The 20,016-nt window shown below is 42.5% G+C and overlaps 1 protein-coding gene across 5 annotated transcripts in view; it reads right to left on the bottom strand.

Annotated features, from left to right (window-relative positions):
- LOC137425320 (folliculin-interacting protein 1) overlaps positions 1–20,016 on the bottom strand; it is a 165,043-nt gene that overhangs the window by 107,678 nt on the left and 37,349 nt on the right. The window lies entirely within an intron of this gene.

Genomic DNA, 20,016 nt, shown 5'->3' with positions numbered 1-20,016 from the left:
TCATCTTTGCAATACAAAGTTGCGAGAGTGAATTTGATGGCACCCCCTCACAATTCCCCACACTCCCACATAAAGCAAAGTTGAAAGATGAAAGATTTACCAGGAATGATGCAATGTCAAATGTTGGAATTTAAAACTATCTTGTTTTGACCCCTGTGACCATAAGTGGCCACCCCTGGGGCATGAACAATAATGAACGTTTAACAGGTCAAATCCAAAAATCCATGACCTATTTCATGCGATATTTTTTCATGCGATATGTTGAATGCATACACAAATTTTCACTTTAAAATGTTTTAAAACGTGCTGAACGCATTTTTGCTATTTGACCTTTGCCACCTCTCCTGGGGGGTGGGGCCAAAATGACACTGCTTTTGCACCTCCTTGCCAAGTGGTGATCATAACTACTAAGTTTGGTGAATTTCTGCACAACACTTTAGGAGATAAGATGGTGGACGAGGCAATATCTTTTCTTCACGTGTGTGTATGACAATACCCCCCATTTTTTTTTTTTAAGCGTCGAGATAAATATCTCGTGATAGTCCCGGGTACGAAAGATTTTTTTATTTATAAATAACAGGGCTGGCCCAATCTCCACCAATTTACATGCCCATTACAATTGGTAGTGCCCAGGATCAGGTCAGAAGAACCAAAAAATTCTCCCCCCCCCCCCCCCCCCACAATGAGCAGGGTGTTTCTTGTATTTTAAAATTTGCAAGTGATGAAACTTGACAAATTCAATTGCAATAAAGTAGTCCCTTGATGACAAACCAATAAACTGAACTTGGCTTTCACCCACTTTGTGCTACACACATTGTCTACATTGTCTACGACACACATTATAATATCAACAGTTTGCATGCAAGAAATACATTTGGTTTGGGAGAAAGAAAGAAAGAAAAAAAAAATCATGGCAATGTTATCCTGCAAAAATTAGACTCCAAACTCATTTACCCATCGTTTATAAATACAAATATACATATATATACATTGGAAAGATGATGATTTTGATGCAAATGCGTCAATGAATTATGTGTCTGCCCACATTAGATGTCAATCCACTGCCATGTTTGATCTCAATTAAAAGTCACACGAGAGGGAGAGAGAAGAGAATATTATCAGTTCATACATATACCAAGTTTGATCAAAAGGCTGCTGAGACATGATAAAACAATGGCACTCAAGGACACAAATTAAAATAAAATAAATATTTCATTAAAACAAAGACCAAAAACTCAATTGAAACCATTAGATTTCAACATTCAAATTACCCATGAGCTTGAAGAAGAAATGAAAAAACAAACTGCAACACCAAGTTACACAACCTAGCCTTTTAAAGGACAGATATCAAAGTTGCAAAACATGTAGGGCAATTACAAAAAATCATATGTGGAAACTTGTGAAAAGTACTTTAAAACCCTCCATATATCAGTTGCCCCAAATATCCCGAAACACATTTCACCTCCTCTACCGATTTGGAAAAGTAGAAAAGCAGTAGGAGTATGCAACACTTCCTGAAACAATCAGATGAAGAGGAAGACTCATGGACGATGGCCCTGACAAAATTTTCCAATGCTGTGTGTGTGTGTGTGTATATATATATATATAATTATATATATATATATATATATATATATATATATATATATATATATATATATATATATATATATATATATATATATAGATAGATATATAGATAGATATATATATATATATATATATATATAGATATATATATATATATATATATATAGATATATATATATATATATATATATATAGATATATATATATATATATATATATATATAGATATATATATATATATATATATATATATATATATATATAGATATATATATATATATATATATATATATATATATATATATATATATATATATATATATATATATATATATACACATATATATATACAGACTTGGCATTTAATATGGAATTTTTTTTTTTTTCTTCACTTGGGTTTACTTTCTGAACTCAGAACATCAATCTGGTGAGTTTCGTTTACCCTTCGGTGATGTCTTTGTTGAAAGAACCATGTCACTGATTGTCTTTCGCAGCAAGAAGTCAATAACAGGATTATATCACAGGTGGCGAGATAAAATGTAAGGACAGGTACATTTGACGATTGGCTTCACAATCGGGTATATAAGGGTTGTTGCGTTCTGTATTAGTGGAAAACAACTGCTGCACGTCTACAAAAGTTATTGCCGCTTCCTCTGGAGATGGTCCGTCAACTTGACAATGCTGTTTGTCATGGAGTGGTGGCTTTACGAAATTCTGGCATGAAACAGCGTGCTATTGCTCGGCAGTATGGCATCACTCAAGGTCAGGTGTCAAAGATCCTGAAACGAAATGCTCAGAGGGGTGTCCCTACTCCAATACCAAGGCCAGGATGTCCACGCAGAACCACAAGGAGAGATGATCGCCAGCTGCACCGGTTAGTCTGCAATGGCCGTACCAAGTCAGCTAATCGGCTTAGGGCTGAGTGGCAGCAACTGACAAATGTGCCTGTATCCAGAAGGCGAGTCAACCAACGACTGGTTCAAGCAGGCTATCGTGCCAGGCGTCCCCTGAGAAAGCCACGCCTGACCAGACAACACAGCCAGCGCCGATTGCAGTGGCCAAGAGAGCACCGTCAATGGCAGCCAGGACACTGGAATCACATGACCTTCAGTGATGAGTCAAGATTTCTGGTCTATCGTCAAGATGGCCACGTCCGAGTGCGCAGACAAGTGCATGAAGCCCACAACGAAGATTGTATAGTGCCAAGAGTCCAAGCTGGAGGTGGTGGGGTGACCGTTTGGGCTGCTTTTCATGCAGGGGGCAAAACTGACCTGGTTGTTCTGAATGGAAACCTGAACCAGTTCAAGTACAGGGTCATTCTGGAAGAAACATTGCTTCCATTTGCTCGTGCAGCCTTTCGAGGAAACTTTGTCTTCCAAGATGACAATGCACGGCCTCATCGTGCTCGCATCATCCAACACTTTCTTGCTGACCGTGGTGTAGAGCATATGGAGTGGCCTGCCATGTCCCCGGATATGAATCCGATAGAGAACTTGTGGGCAGAATTAACGCGTCAAATCGACGACTTGGACCAGACCAGCTTTCTCCAATGGCTTGATCTCTGATCATCAATTTGGTTTCAGACCAGGTCACTTTACTCTGGACATGCTGCTTCTGCTGTCTCAACAATGGATGGAGGTCCTCAATGCCAAACAGGAAATCAGAGCTGTCTCCCTTGACATATCACGTGCCTTCGATACGGTCTGGCACCCAGCTCTGCTCACCAAACTCTCCTCCGATGGTATCCATGGAAATCTCCATGCATGGCTTGCGGACTTCCTCTCTGGTCGTAGTCAACGTGTGGCCCTGAATGGATTTCTCTCATCTCCCCTTCCTGTTCAGGCTGGAGTTCCCCAAGGCAGTGTTCTGGGCCCTGTGCTTTTTCTGGTCTTTATCAATGATCTCTGCGACTCTCTGGAAAATCCTCGCTATCTCTTTGCTGATGACTCCACTCTCTGCCGCTCCATTCCTCTTCCCTCAGATCGGCAGTCTGCAGCCTCCTCACTCTCTGAAGACTTGGACAAAATCACAGACTGGTCAAACAAGTGGAACATGTCTTTCAATCCTGACAAATCTCACACTCTTACTATGTCTCTCCGAAAAGATCGACTGGACAACCCTCCCATCTACTTTCTCAACAATCCTCTCCAATAAGTTCTGTCGCTCAAGCTTTTGGGTCTCACTATCTGCCATGATCTTTCTTGGGAAAACCACATTTCCAAGCTGGCCTCCAAAGCCAGTCACCGACTGGGCATCCTCCGTCGTGCGAAGTCCTTCCTCGGCACACCTGAGCTCCTCACCACATAGAAGGCTTTCATCCGCAGCTCAATGGAATACTGTTCTCCCCTATGGGCCGGTGCTCCTGCCTCACACCTAGCTCGGCTTCACGCTGTTGAAATCAAAGCTTTCAGAATTATTGGAATCTCCCGCGATGAAGCTATCTCTGAGGGCCTTTCACTCACTCACCACAGGCAGGTAGGTGGTCTTTCTGTCTTCTACCGACTCCTCTCCGGCCTTGCACCCCCAGCTCTCTCTGTGCTCTGTCCCCCAAATATTCCTACAGGTCGCACAAGATCTGCCAGCAACCCTCTGATGGTTAAACTGCCGAAATCTCGGCTCTCTGCTCACCTTCACTCTTTCATTCCTCTTTTCTCCCGCCTCTGGAACAAACTCCCTCACTCCCTTCAATCCCACTCCTCCCTCCAGGTCTTTAAAACTGCTGTTCACCACCATCTCTTATCTTCCCCCATCCAAAACCTTGATCTTTTCTACCCCCGCTAATTCACCCCAGATCCACCTTGTTTGAAATTCCAACTTCTTTCCTGGAACTCCTGGCAGTGTCCATATGTTTTATACCTCTCACACCCCCCCCCCCATTCCCATGCCCCCGCCCCCCCCCAAAGCCCTCTCCCTCTCACAGATCTCTCGATGTCTCCATGTCTCGGTCTCTCGGTCCCTGCTCTCAAATGTTGTGTTTGTGTCCTTCCCCCTCTCTCCCCATCTCGTCTACCGCTCCCGATGTTATACGTTTTATGTGTCGGTTTGTCTTTCTGTGTGATTAATGTTCGCTCTTTCACGAGACTCGATCTTGTATACAAAAAACAAAAAAAAAGCAGCCGACCTTTAACCGTGAATTGCAGCAGGCAAACCTGGTGTTGGCTTAGTGGCTAGGGTGGCAGCTTAGGATCCTAGGATCCTGGGTTTGAATCCCGGTCGATCGCTGAATTAACGCCAGGGGGGTTGACTCAGCCTGTCATCCTTCCGAGGTCGGCTAATTGAGTACCAGTTCACTGGTAATTCCCTGTTTGTCGTAAAAGGCGACAAACAGGGTTGGCGGCAGGAAGGGCATCCGGCCATAAAACATTGCTTCAAAAAGGGGACCAACAAACAACAACAACCACGGTGCCAGAAAAAGGCCAACCCCCGCTCTGCGGGGAAAAATGGCCTCTATAAGGTGTTTTATTTATTTATTTTTATTGTCACTGCATGGCAAGCGATTCCTGTCCAAACCTTGGCAAATCTCGTGAACAGCATGCCTCGACGTGTACGTGCTCTCCTGAATGCTCGTGGGGGTTACCCGAAGTACTGAACTGTAATTTTACTGTGTGTAATCCCAGTCATAATTTAGCTTTTGTTTTTGTTGAAATTTTTTTTGGCTAATGTGCAAAATAAAGATATACTTCTGGAAAACGTACAGAAGTTTAACACAGTACTGTCCATGAATTGAGTTCGATATCAGTTTACATCACTTTCAAGGATCAATTTATTTGCTTCGAAATGTCAAATGTGGTTTTTGTTTCTTGTAAAGGTCACATTAACAAAATCTAGAATCATTTCAACATAATTCCAATGAACTTTTGGTTCTAAGTCATCTTGAAAAGTAAGTTCACCCTCACAAAAAAAATATTCCATATTAAATGCCAAGTCTGCATATATATATTTAGAACACCTCAAGTTTTCCAGTTTTTATTGAAATTTAAGCAATTCAAGTCCAGTGAATAACCTGAAATGGTAAAGGTAATCGAGGTTTTAAAAAAAGTTTAGATTAGCAAAAACGGGAAAATAATGTAAATTGCAGTTATATTGTAAAAAAAAAAGGCCTTCTTCAGGGAACAAGTAATGGGTTAACAACTTAGAGCTGTTCTGCAGCAATGTAGGTAAATTAAGATTTGAAAGTTGATGCAAACAATTCCTACAGGTGTCCCAAACTCTGCTGATTACTTGATTACAAACCCCCTGTCTGTATAAAAGCAGTATTGGAGCAGTGTTATTACACCCTCTGAAGCATTATTTGGATAATATTGCACTGCAGGAAGTAGTATATTGCTATCATAATGGTGAGCAAAAGGCAATCAACATAGGAAGGAAGACAGACCATTATAACCCTTAAAAGTGTAGGTCTTTGCTTTAGAGAAATTGCAAAGAAAGCGAAGGTGTCAGTGAGTACAGTTTCCTACACCATCAAAAGGCACTTGGAAACTGGAGGAAACTGACAGGAAGAGGTCTGGCAGACCCAAAGCCACAACAGAATCAGAGGGCAAGTTTCTGAGAGTCAACAGCTTGCATGATAGGCGGCTCACAGGACAACAGCTTCAAGCACAGCAGAACACTGGTCAAAGTAAGCAAATCTCAGTTTCAACTGTGAAGAGAAGACTTCGAGCTGCAGGTTTGAAAGGTCGAGTGGCAGTAAGAAAGCCATTGCTAAGATGGCAAAATAAGAAAAAGAGGCTTGCCTGGGCCATGAAGCACCGCCAGTCGACTACTGAAGACTGGAAGAAGGGCTTGTGGACCGATGAATCAAAATTGAAATCTTCGGTTCATCACGCAGGGTTTTTGTACGCCGTCGAGGAGGCGAATGGATGGTTCCTCAGTGTGTGACACCAACTGTCAAACATGGAGGAGGAAGCGTGATGGTCTGGGGCTCTTTTGCTGGATCCAGAGTCGGCGACTTGCACCCTGCACCAAAAGGGCTACCACAGCATTTTGCAGCAAAAGGGCTGTGAATTGCAGCAGGCAGGGGTACTGTTGGTCAGGGGTTCAAAAAAATGCAATACCCTCTGGAATACACCTCGTTGGTCAGGGGTTCATCCGAAAGCAAGATAATGACCCTAAACACACCACCAGGCTATGTCAAAACTACCTTCGAGGAAAAGAACAAGACGAGCCAAGTAGGCTTCAAATCATGGAATGGCCAGCACAGTCTCCAGACTTAAACCCCATCGAGCTGGTTTGCGATGAACTGGACAGAAGTGTGAAAGCAAAGCAACCTACAAGTGCAACACATTTGTGGGAACTTCTGCAACAGTGTCGGGAAGAACTTCCCAAACAATATTTGATTTCCATTTCAGAAAGAATGCCACGAGTGTGTTCAGCGGTTCTATCTGCAAAAGGTGGCTACTTTGCTGAGTCAAAAATATAAATTAAATTTTGTGAAACAAAATGATTCTATGATTTCTTTTTATCTCCAATTGTTTATTTGTTCTATGCTTAATTTCAGAGTACATTGAGACATTAAACTGCATAGATTTCAATAAAAACTGGAAAAATTGAGGTGTTCTGAAACTTTTGACCGGTAGTGTATGCAGTGCATTCAGAAAGTATTCAGACCCCTTCCCTTTTTTCACATTTTGTTATGTTTCAGCCTGATGCTGAAATCGTTTAAATTCATTTTTTCCCTCATCAATCTACACTCAATACCCCATAATGACAAAGAGAAAACAGGATTTTAGAAAGTTTTGCAAATTTATTAAAAAGAAAAAAATGAAATATCACATTGACATAGGTATTCATACCCTTTGCTATGACACTTGAAATTTCGCTCAGGTGCCTCCCATTTCTCTTTGTCATCCTTGAGATGTTTCTACACCTTTATTGGAGTCCACCTGTGGTAAATTCAATTCATTGGACATGATTTGGAAAGGCACACACCTGTCTATATAAGGTCTCACAGCTGACAATGCATATCAGAGCAAAAACCAAGCCATGAGGTCGAAGGAACTGCCTGCAGAGCTCAGAGACAGGATTGTGTCGAGGCACAGATTTGGGAAAGCCTACAAAAAAAATTCTGCTGCGTTGAAGGTTCCCAAGAGCACAGTGGCCTCCATAATTCTTAAATGGAAGAAGTTTGGAACAACCAGGACTCTTCCGAGAGCTGGTCGCCCGGCCAAACTAAGCAATTGGGGGAGAAGGGCCTTGGTAAGAGGTGACCAAGAACCCGATGGTCACTCTGGCTGAGCTCCAGAGAACCTGTGTGGAGATGGGAGAAACTTCCAGAAGGACAACCATCACTGCAACACTCCACCGATCTGGACTTTCTGGCAGAGTGGCCAGACGGAAGCCTCTCCTCGGTGAAAGACACATGAAAGCCCACTTGGTGTTTGCAAAAAAAAGGACCTGAAGGACTCTCAGACTATGAGAAACAAGATTTTGTGGTCTGATGAAACCAAGATTGAACTGTTTGGCCTCAATTCTAAGCGTCATGTCTGGAGGAAACCAGGCACCGCTCATCACCTGCCCAATACCATCACAACGGTGAAGCATGGTGGTGGCAACATCATGCTGTGGGGGTTTTTCAGCAGCAGGGACTGGGGGACTGGTCAGGGTTGAGGGAACAGAGTACAAAGTACAGAGATATCCTTAATGAAACCCTGAAACAGAGCGCTCAGGACCTCAGACTGGGTCGAAGGTTCACCTTCCAACAGGACAATGACCCTGAGCACACAGCCAAGACAATGCAAGAGTGGCTTCGGGACAACTCTGTGAAGGTCCTTGAGTGGCCCAGCCAGAGCCCTGACTTGAACCCAATCGAAAATCTCTATATAAGTCTTATAAGTCGTGAGGTTGGAGACTTATATAGGGTTGGAATCCTATAAAATGGCCCTATAAAATCTCTGGAGAGAACTGAAAATGGCTGTCCACCGACGGTCCCCATCCAACCTGACAGAGCTTGAGAGGATCTGCAGAGAAGAATGGCAGAAAACCCCCAAATCCAGGTATGCAAAAGCTTGTCGCGTCATACCCAAGAAGACTCGAGGCTGTAATCGCTGCCCAAGGTGCTTCAACTAAGTACCGAGTTCAGGGTCTGAATACTTACGTCAATGTGATGTTTCAGTTTTTTCTTTTTAATAAATTTACAAAACGTTCCAAAATCCGGTTTTCTCTGTCATTATGGGGTATTGAGTGTAGATTGATGAGAGAAAATATGAATTTAAACGATTTCAGCATAAGGCTGCAACATAACAAAATGTGAAAAAAGTGAAGGGGTCTGAATACAATCTGAATGCACTGTATATACACTACCGGTCAAAAGTTTTGGAACACCTCAATTTTTCCATTTTTTATTGAAATTTAAGCAATTCAAGTCCAGTGAATAACCTGAAATGGTACAAAGGTAAACAGTAAACTGCTCGAATTTTAAAAAACGTTTAGGTTAGCAAAAACGGGAAAATAATGTAAATTGCACAGTTATATTGTAAAAAAAAGGCCTTCTTCAGGGAACAAGTAATGGGTTAACAACTTACAGCTGTTCTGCAGCAATGTAAGTAAATTAAGCCTTGAAAGTTGATGCAAACAATTCCTACAGGTGTCCCAACCTCTGCTGATTACTTGATTACAAACCCCCTGTCTGTATAAAAGCAGTATTGGAACAGACTGTTATTACACCCTCTGAAGCATTATTTGGACCATTTTTGCACTGCAGGAAGTAGTATATTGCTGTCATAATGGTGAGAAAAAGGCAATTAACAAAGGAAGGCAGACAGACCATTATAACCCTTAAAAGTGTAGGTCTTTCCTGGAGAGAAATTGCAAAGAAAGCCAAGGTGTCAGTGAGTACAGTTTCCGACACCATCAAAAGGCACTAGGAAACTGGAGGAAACTATGACAGGAAGAGGTCTGGCAGACCCAAAGCCACAACAGAATCAGAAGACAAGTTTCTGAGAGTAAACAGCTGGCGTGATAGGTGGCTTACAGGACAACAGCTTCAAGGACAGCTTAACACTGGTCGAAGTAAGGAAGTCTCAGTTTCAACTGTGAAGAGAAGACTTCGAGCTGCAGGTTTGAAAGGTCGAGTGGCAGTAACAAAAGCCATTGCTAAGATGGCAAAATAAGAAAAAGAGGCTTGCCTGGGCCATGAAGCACTGCCAGTAGACTACTGAAGACTGGAAGAAGGTCTTATGGACCGATGAATCAAAATTTGAAATCTTTGGTTCATCATGCAGGTGTTGGCTTAGCGGTTAGGGTGCTGGCTTGGGATCCTAGGATCCTGGGTTCGAATCCCGGTCGATCGATGAATTAACGCCAGGGGGGTTGACTCAGCCTGTCATCCTTCCGAGGTCGGCAAATTGAGTACCAGCTTGCTGGGATGAATGATCACGGTGTGTCCCCGATTTTGAATAGGTACACCGTATCCCTGCGCATCGTAAGAGCATGACCAAGGGTTGGCGTCAGGAAGGGCATCCGGCAATAAAAACATTGCCTCAAACAGGGAACCATAATTGTCATGGGGCCCGCAAGGCTAACCCCCGCTCTAGCGGGGAAAATGGCCTTAAAAACGATCATTCATTCATCATGCAGGGTTTTTGTACACCGTCGAGTAGGTGAAAGGATGGTTCCTCAGTGTGTGACACCAACTGTCAAACATGGAGGAGGAAGCGTGATGGTCTGGGGTTCTTTTGCTGGATCCAGAGTCGGCGACTTGCACCCTGAACCAAAAGGATGACCACAGCATTTTGCAGCGCCATGCAATACCCTCTGGTATACGCCTAGTTGGTCAGGGTTTCATCATACAGCAAGATAATGACCCTAAACACACCTCCAGGCTATGTCAAAACTACCTTCAAGGAAAAGAACAAGACGGCAGGCTTCAAATCATGGAATGGCCAGCACAGTCTCCAGACTTAAACCCCATCGAGCTGGTTTGGGATGAATTGGACAGAAGGGGGGAAGCAAAGCAACCTACAAGTTCAACACATTTGTGGGAACTTCTTCAACAGTGTTGGGAAGAACTTCCCAAACAATATTTGATTTCCATTGTAGAAAGAATGCCACGAGTTTGTTCGGCGGTTATATCTGCAAAAGGTGGCTACTTTGCAGAGTCAAAAATTTAAATTAAATTTTGTTAAACAAAATGATTCTATGATTTCTTTTTTATCTCCAATTGTTTATTTGTTCTATGCTTAATTTCAGAGGACATTGAGACATTATTACGCTGAATTTTACATTACTAGGGCATGCCCGTACTATATATATATCTAAAATTATATCCCCCCCCTCTATTTACATGAAATGGTTTGGTCCATTCGCAACGCCAAAGCGAACGGCGAACGGCTTGCGAGTACGGTGACAATCCCCCCCCTCTATTTACATGAAATGGTTTGGTCCATTCGCAACGACCACAGAACCCCCCCCTCTATTTACATGAAATGGTTTGGTCCATTCGCAACGCCAAAGCGAACGGCGAACGGCTAAATCGCCATAGCTCGGTAACTACTTGTCCGATTAATTTCAAACCTTGAAAAGGCACATCCTCGGGTCCCCAGCAATATACCTGGCAAGTTTAAAGTATATCGGACCCGTGGTTGTCGAGAAACAGCGGTCACAAACAAACATACAAACATACAAACACACACACAGAGATTAGTGGAATTATAGATAGATTACATTATTACGCTTTTTTATCTACAACGCTGAATTAACGCCAGGGGGGTTGACTCAGCCTGTCATCCTTCCGAGGTCGGCTAATTGAGTACCAGTTCACTGGTAATTCCCTGTTTGTCGTAAAAAGGCGACAAAAAGGGTTGGCGGCAGGAATGGCATCCGGCCGTAAAACATTGCTTCAAAAAAGGGGACCAAAAAACAACAACAACCACGGTCCCCGAAAAAGGCCAACCCCCGCTTGCGGGGGGAAATGGCCTCTAAAGGTGTTTTTTTAATTTTAATTGAGACATTAAACTGTGTAAATTTCAATAAAAACTGGAAAAATTGAGGTGTTCTAAAACTGTTGACCAGTAGTGTACATATATATATATATATATACATACATACATACATATATATATATATAAAGATATATATATATATATATATATATATATATATATATATATATATATATATATATATATATATATATTATATATATCTCTTGAGAAGGACACTCATTGAAATCCTCCAATCAAAAATGAAAAATACTTAACCACAGAGGTAAAGTTCAGCTATCTTTACGAAACAAATGTCAATAAACAAGGCAATCGTCAATCACAAAAAAACAAAAAGCATGAACATCACAAGGGGTGGTGCAACAAAAGTCACAGCACTGCAACACAAAGGCACGCACCTGAATACAGTCAAAACAAAATGACAGGAATGGACATAACACTCCTAACAGTCAAGGACAGAATGACAGTAGTCATCAATATTGTGTGTGTCCTCCCTGAGCTGTGATGCAGGCTGTACACCTCCGACGCATGCTCTGTACCAGGCGTCTGATTCGGTCCTGGGGAAGTCTGTCCCACTCCTCCTGCAAGCCATGAATGAGCATTTGCCGATTGACAGCCATTGATCTCCTCGATGCAAGACGTCGACCAAGCTCATCCAAGAAATGCTCAATGGGATTGAGGTCAGGAGAATAAGGTAAGGCATCCAAGGCATCACTTAAACCCCCTGTTCCTGGAGGAAGTTGGTGGTCAGGCGAGCAGCATGGAGTCGAGCATTGTCCTGCTGGAAAACTGCGATGTCAGGGCGAGCCTGGAGAAATGGCAGCAGATGAGGTCTCAAAACTTCATTGACATAACGCTGACTAGTGAGATTGCCTTCACTGACGACCAGAGGTGTCCTGAAAAGGGTGGGAATACCGACCAGCCCATACCTTCACACTGGGTCCACCCCAACGATTGATCTGGCGAATACAGCATGATGCATACCTTTCCCCACCTCTGCGCCATAACCGTTGACGCCCATCAGCAGCATGGAGGCAAAATCTGGACTTCGCTGAACAAGACTGCACTCCACTGTTGTTGTGTCCAGAGGCAATGCTGCAGACACCATCTTCATCTGTTCCACCGATGCACTGCGTTCAACACTGCACCTCTGCAAGGACGTCTTGCCACCAGGCCCCTACTTCTCAAGCGCCTCCGCACAGTAGAGACACCGATGCGGTTGTTGTGGCGACCTTTTGTCACTGCAGCTGTTTGCGTCGCAGGGCGGAAACGATCACGAAGATGCAGCACAATCCAGCGGTCTTGGTTTGGGGTGGTTACCCGTGGTCTTCCTCTTCGTGGACCATCATTCACAGTTCCAGTTTCACCGCAACGCCTGGCCAGGTTGGAAATTGCAGACTGTGAGCAACCAAGACGTTGGGCAATTGTTCGCTGGCTTGCACCAGCCTCAAGCATCCCAATTGCCCTTAAACGTTGTTCAGATGTCAGGTGTGGCATCTGCATTTTCTTGTTGTTTTTACCTGTCAGAAGCCTCTGGAGTGACTATAGACAGCAGTAAATGAATGTCTAACCATGAGAACTGAAGGATTTAATTATGAGGGTCATTATTTAAAGGGAAGGATCCCAATACAGAACCACTCAAGCATGCCATTGTTGATCAACGAGGTGATTGAAGTTAAGTTCCAATTACATAATCAGCCATTACAATTGAAGAAACGTGTTTGTAAAGCTGCACATTTCAAACTAGATGGTATTCATAGAATACTTACCCTGCGCAGTCAGCTTGGTGCGAGCCAACTCTGTTTTTGAAGGTTTTTTTTTTTTCGATCCAATATTGCTGTCAGACCACGTGAGTGATTACATCATAATTTATATTCTCTCATACAATTGTTGCATAGCTCACACAAAATAAATTTCAAACTGATCGAACGAAGCATTGTCCCTGTCAAATTATGACGTCATAATTACAACACCAATGACGTCATCTTTAACAACACCTATTCCCCATGCGGAGTTCTTTACAATGAGCCGCGTTTTAATTTTTTCCATGGAGCGGTTTTGGAGATATAGAGGTGCAACGTTTTTCAGTTTTACCAAGATGGCGCCTGCACCACATGACCTATTACATCATAGTTCTAATTAAAATATTCTACAGGAGGAGGCGCTCCTCCGGTAAAAATTGTGTGTCCATCAGACCAACAGTTGCAGAGAAAAAAAAATCATACTGATCGGATGAAGCATTAAACTTGTCAAATGATGTCATAACGAAGGCACTGATGACATCATCATTAACATATCTTATTCCCCATGGGGAGTACTTGCCAATGAGCCGAGTTTAAAGTTTTTCCATTGAGTAGTTTGGGAGAAAAAGATGTAATTTTTTTTCCAAGATGGTGTCTGTACCACGTGACCTATGACATCATAATAAAAACATTCTACAGGCGGAGGAACTCCTATGGTAAACTTTCGTGTAAATCGGACTAACGGTTGCCGAGAAAATGAATTTTAAAAACTGCAGGCATGGACATGGGCATGGACACCACACATACGCACCCGAATGCAGAACCCTGCTTTTCGCTTCGCGAGCGCAGGGTAAAAATGAAAGTGATAAGTTTATTTTGATGTTCAGTTCATACATACGGCAGAGAACGAGGTACCAGAAAAATTGCAAAAAAACAATTGTGGTACTGATACATAAGGAAATACAAAATAATGCAAAAAGCTTAACATCTGCTCTAATTCTACGCAAAGTATTTAAAGAATTTTGCTAAACACCATCAAGCAATCAATAAAGAAAACAAGCTTTACGCCTCGGTCCCCCGTCGGTGAAGTGATGCGACTTGACAAAGTGGAAGACGCAAGGCGGCCATCTTGGATTTTGACTTGGTGACCCAATTTTCAATGGCGTTCTCCCTTATGCGTGGATACACCCACACCAGATTAGAAGTTAGTAGTTCGTTTATTTTTCAAGATATTTTGCTCAAGGTTCAGACATATACAGACTTGGCATTTAATATGGAATATTTTTTTTGTGGGGGTGAACTTACTTTTCAAGATGTCTTAGAACCAAAAGTTCATTGGAATTAAGTTGAAATTATTCTAGATTTTGGTAATGTGACCTTTAAAAGAAACAAAACCACATTTGACATTTCAAAACAAATAAATTGATCCTTGAAAGTGATGCAAACTGATATCGAACTCAATTCATGGACAGTACTGTGTTAAACTTCTGTACGTTTTCCAGAAGTATCTCTTTATTTTGCACATTAGCCAAATTTTTATTTAACAAAAACAAAAGTTAAATTACGACTGGGATTAAGGACAGTAAAATTACAGTTCAGTACTTCGTGTAACCCCCACGAGCATTCAGGAGAGCACGTACACATTGAGGCATGCTGTTCACGAGATTTGCCAAGGTTTGGACAGGAATCGCTTGCCATGCAGTGACAATAGCCTGCTGCAATTCACGCACAGAGGTCGGCTGCTGGTCCAAGTGGTCGATTTGATTCTGCCTACAATTCTCTATCGGATTCATATCTGGGGACATGGCAGACCACTCCATATGCTCTACACCATGGTCAGCATGAAAGTGTTGGATCATGCGAGCACGATGAGGCCGTGCATTGTCATATTGGATGACAAAGTTTCCTCGAAAGGCTGCACGAGCAAATGGAGGCAATGTTTCTTCCAGAATGGCCCTGTACTTGAACTGGTTCAGGTTTCCATTCAGAACAACCAGGTCAGTTTTGCCCCCTGCATGAAAAGCAGCCCAAACGGTCACCCCACCACCTCCAGCTTGGACTCTTGGCACTATACAATCTTTGTTGTAGGCTTCATGCACTTGTCTGTGCACTCGGACGTGGCCATCTTGACGATAGACCAGAAATCTAGACTCGTCACTGAAGATCACGTGATTCCAATGTCCTGGCTGCCATTGACGGTGCTCTCTGGCCACCTGCAATCGGCGCTGGCGGTGTTGTCTGGTCAGGCGTGGCTTTCTCAGAGGACGCCTGGCACGATAGCCTGCTTGAACCAGTCGTTGGTTGACTAGCCTTCTGGATACAGGCACATTTGTCAGTTGCTGCCACTCAGCCCTAAGCCGATTAGCTGACTTGGTACGGCCATTGCGCACTAACCGGTGCAGCTGGCGATCATCCCTCCTTGTGGTTCTGCGGGGACGTCCTGGCCTCGGTATTGGAGTAGGGACACCCCTCTGAGCATTTCGTTTCAGGATCTTTGACACCTGACCTTGAGTGATGCCATACTGCCGAGCAATAGCACGCTCTTTCATGCCGTAATTTCGTAAAGCCACCACTCCATGACAAACAGCATTGTCGAGTTGACAGACCATCTCCAGAGGAAGCGGAAATAACTTTTGGAGACGTGCAGCAGTTGTTTTCCACTAATACAGAACGCAACAACCCTTGTATACCCGACTGTGAAGCCAATCGTCAAATGCACCTGTCCGTACATTTTGCCACGCCACCTGTGATATAATCCTGTTGTTGACTTCTTGCTGCGACAGACAATCAGTGACATGGTTCTTTTAACAAAGAAATCACCAAAGTGTAAAAGAAACTCACCAGATTGATATACTGAGTTAAGAAAGTAAACCCAAGTCAAGAAAAAAAAAAGATTCCATATTAAATGCCAAGTCTGTATATGGTGGCAGCCATCTTGGATTTTGACGTGGCGACCCAATTTTCAATAGCGTTCTTCCTTATGCCTGGATACACCCACACACCAGATTAGAAGTTGGTACTTCTCTTAATTTAGATATTCCGCTCACAAGGTTCAGACATACATGGTGGTGGCCATCTTGCTTTTTGACGTGGCGGCCCAATTTTCAATAGCGTTCTTCCTCATGCCTAGATACACCCACACACCAGATTAGAAGTTGCTACTTTGCTTATTTTTCAAGATATTCTGCTCACAAGGTTCAGACATACATGGCGTCAGACATACATGGTGGTGGCCATCTTGGATTTTGACGTGGGTTGCACCCACACACCAAATTAGAATTCGGTCCTTCGCTTACGCACACACGCACGCATGTACAAACCATAGTCCCCCTTTCGCTCCGCGGTGCGACGGGGGACAATGACAAAACATCAGGCTGGTTTAAGAAGAGGAGGATCAACTTTTGTCCAGATTTTCTGCTCTTACGTTTTTGAAAAAAAAGTGGGAATAGAGATGGAGAAAAAGCTTAAATCGAAGAAGTTTACCAAAGGAGCGCCTCCGCTTGTATAATTTTTTATTCATAATTATGACATAGGTCACGTGGCACAGACGCTATTTTGGAAAAACGTTCCACCTTTATATCTCCGAAACCACTCAATGGAAAAAATTGAAACTTGGCTCATTGCCAAGTACTCCCCATAGGGAATAAGATATGTTAATGATGTCATTGGTGCCTTCGTTATGACGTCATAATTCAACAAGTAGAACGCTTGATCCGATCAGTATGATTTTTTTTTTTCTGCAACTGTTGGTCCGATGGATATGAAATTTTCACCATAGGAGCGTCCTCCTGTAAAATACTTTAACGATAATTATGATACCATAGGTCACGTGGAACAGATGCTATCTTGAAAAAAAAACCGAAAAGCGTTCCCCCTCCAAATCTCCGAAACCGATCAATGGAAAAACATTGAAACGTGGCTCATTGTAAACAAGCATTCTGAGTATTGCGCTGCAATACATGTCCCCTACCGGCAGTCTGTCGTCCGGAAAACTGTTGGGGAAATTACCAAGGGTTATTTATCCACAGGTTCTGAATCGTTCCCAATCGCTAATTACCTCAGGACGGGCTCACCTGTGATTCACACTCGGGACTTCGATTTATACACCTTGCAGACAGGTCAGCAGAAGCACGAGAAAATAAGTTGTTGATAAAGAACCTTTCGAGTCGCTAAATATCAGTAATTTATTATATTTTCCGGTTCACGATCAATGATCGATGTGTATATATAAATGTTGCTCGGCTTGGCTCCACCCCTCCCGAAAGCGCGCGCTGTGTCGCGCTTTTGACGTTCGCGAGATGAGGTTGAGGGTGTGCGGTGCGGCTTGAGGAGAACTCTCGAACAAACAAGAGATATCCATTAAAAAAAAAAAAAAATCGTTTAATTAACGATATCTGCCAAACCACGCGCCCTATCGCAAATTCCAAAAGGACATTTTAGTAGTTTGACATGCTGAACAGATCTGTGAAGTTTCCCCTTGATTGGATCAAAAATGAGGGAGGAGCTCGGTTTTAAAGGTTCATGCTTAAAAACGTCATAACTCTGAAACCATGTGACGCATGACGTCATGCTCGCTGACTTTTTTGTTCGTCATGGGTATGTGATTCTGCCTGCAAAGTTTGGCCTCGATCTGTTCAGCCGTTGGAGAAAAAGGGGTTTTTGTGTTTTTCACGAAAAACAATATGGCGGCTGAACCACGTGCCCTGTGACGTCATAATTACCATTAAAATATTCTACAGACCGAGTCCCTCATGTGGTGAAAATTTGATCTCAATCGGTCCAATTATTGCAGAGAAAATCTTTTTTAAAGGAAATTAAAACTTAAAATGGCACTGAGTTAAGAATCATCAGAATTATCAGAATTCCCAAAGTTCAAAGTGCCATAACTTTGTCAAAAATGATCGAAACGTCGTGAAGTTCGAACTTGACCTGTAACTTATCATGAGGAAACCATGTACCAAGTTTGAAATCATTAGCATTAAGCGTTTAGAAAAAAAAGTCCGGAAAACTGTTCTTTGCGTGACGGACTGACGGACGGAGGGACGGCGTGCAAACCTATATTCCCCTCCGGTGTTCACTGGTAGGGGACTAATAAAGAGAGGGCGACATTAACAAATTTGAGTTAGCAAGAAAATGTAATTCGAGACCAAAATTGTCTGGACACATTGAAAGAATGGATGGATTATCTAGAGGCAAGTGAAAATTTTAAAAAAACCAGAATGAGCAGTAGGTAAACCAAGAACTAGATGTAAGCAAACAATGGTGAAGGATCGAATGGAAGCTGGAATAAATATGGAAGAAGCAAAACATCTATTTCAAGATAAGAAAGGGTTGAGAGGAATGGTTTACACGCTATGCTGTATAGCAGCAAGAAGGTAAATATAAAGGTGTCCATATTGGTGCATTTAATCCAACAAATTCATCCACATTAGATGGATAAACCACATGCCACATTTTCATTTCATAAATAAACAATCAGCAAACAAAGAAACATAAAAGTTGCATGCAGCAATCAGCCTTGGGTACCTCCTAACTAAATTTGAAGTGCAGGACAAAAATAAAGATAAAAAAGACCAGTCGCATGACTTAACTGGCAAGTACAAACAACCATGTGATCAGGAAGGGGAGCTCACAGATTAGGAAATGTCAAGTCACCTGAACAGAGTGCATGATGATACCCATGGCTACTGGAAACAAGATCCACAAAGGCTTCACCAATGTAAGCCCCAAAATAGATGCAAGGTAGAGTGTGCTGCAGATGAGTGCAATGTGCACAAATAACCAAAATAACTCTCAATTTCATAGATGATCCAAATATATACTGCCAATTATTTCAAATCTACTCCACAGAGAAACTTGTGTGGAACTTGAGACATTATTTTACGAGAGTAAAGTGTAATAAGCAAGCACTTTTCCATCTTAGATTCAAGGAGGTACATTTTACCAATGCCAACATGTCTAAAGTGCTCTTGGGAAGCATGGATCTCACAGCGACACCTTTGGAATGTACTGCTACAACAAACAGTGGGCATTGACAGTAGTGATAAATTCATAGCAAAAAATAGTCCAAGTGACACCAAACCACATTTGTTAGCTGGGGAGCACTGGAAAAACTGGGGCCGGTTGTATAAAGCATCCTCAAGGACAAATTTGAGGATTCCCTTAACTACTCCCTTAAGAACATCCTTACATTGAAGATGGTTGCATATATGAATATCCTTAAATCCACCCTTAAAGTTAGGGGAAGGAGAGAACTTCCCTGTCATCGGCTTTCCTCCACCATTTAGAAGCAAGCTTTCATACGTCACCTGGGTATTAAACATTGCAAGAAAGGTCACGATTCATAGTTTGGTTTGACGCAAGTTTAAACTCATTTGCTTACACGTATGAGGATCCTGGATCAACCCGCTTGATGGGTTAAGGAAATATTTCCCTCAGCTCAGGATTTCCTTAAGGTTAACGAAATTCTTAGGAGCTGTTGCTCTGCCAGGCAACCAGATTACAGATAGGACGCTCTTCCAAAAACAACATGTAATGGACATGTGATTTTAAATGACGCTTATCTGTTGCATGAGGAGCATGTGCTTGTGGATGAAAGACAAATGAAATTCATTCGATTCTCATTCACCATTTTATTTTGAATGTGTCTTTTGTGCAGTAAATGTTTGGAAACTTTGAGAATGGTGAAAGTATGAAATTCGAGTGCGAAACCACATACAAAATATTTTGGATGTTATCAGTGAAAA

The sequence above is a fragment of the Myxine glutinosa genome, chromosome 4 (genome assembly GCF_964187855.1).
Source record: "Myxine glutinosa chromosome 4, kmMyxGlut1.1, whole genome shotgun sequence".
NCBI classification, from domain to species: Eukaryota; Metazoa; Chordata; class Myxini; order Myxiniformes; family Myxinidae; genus Myxine; species Myxine glutinosa.
Note: the sequence above shows the minus strand (reverse complement) of the source record. Positions and strands in the feature narration are given on the sequence as shown.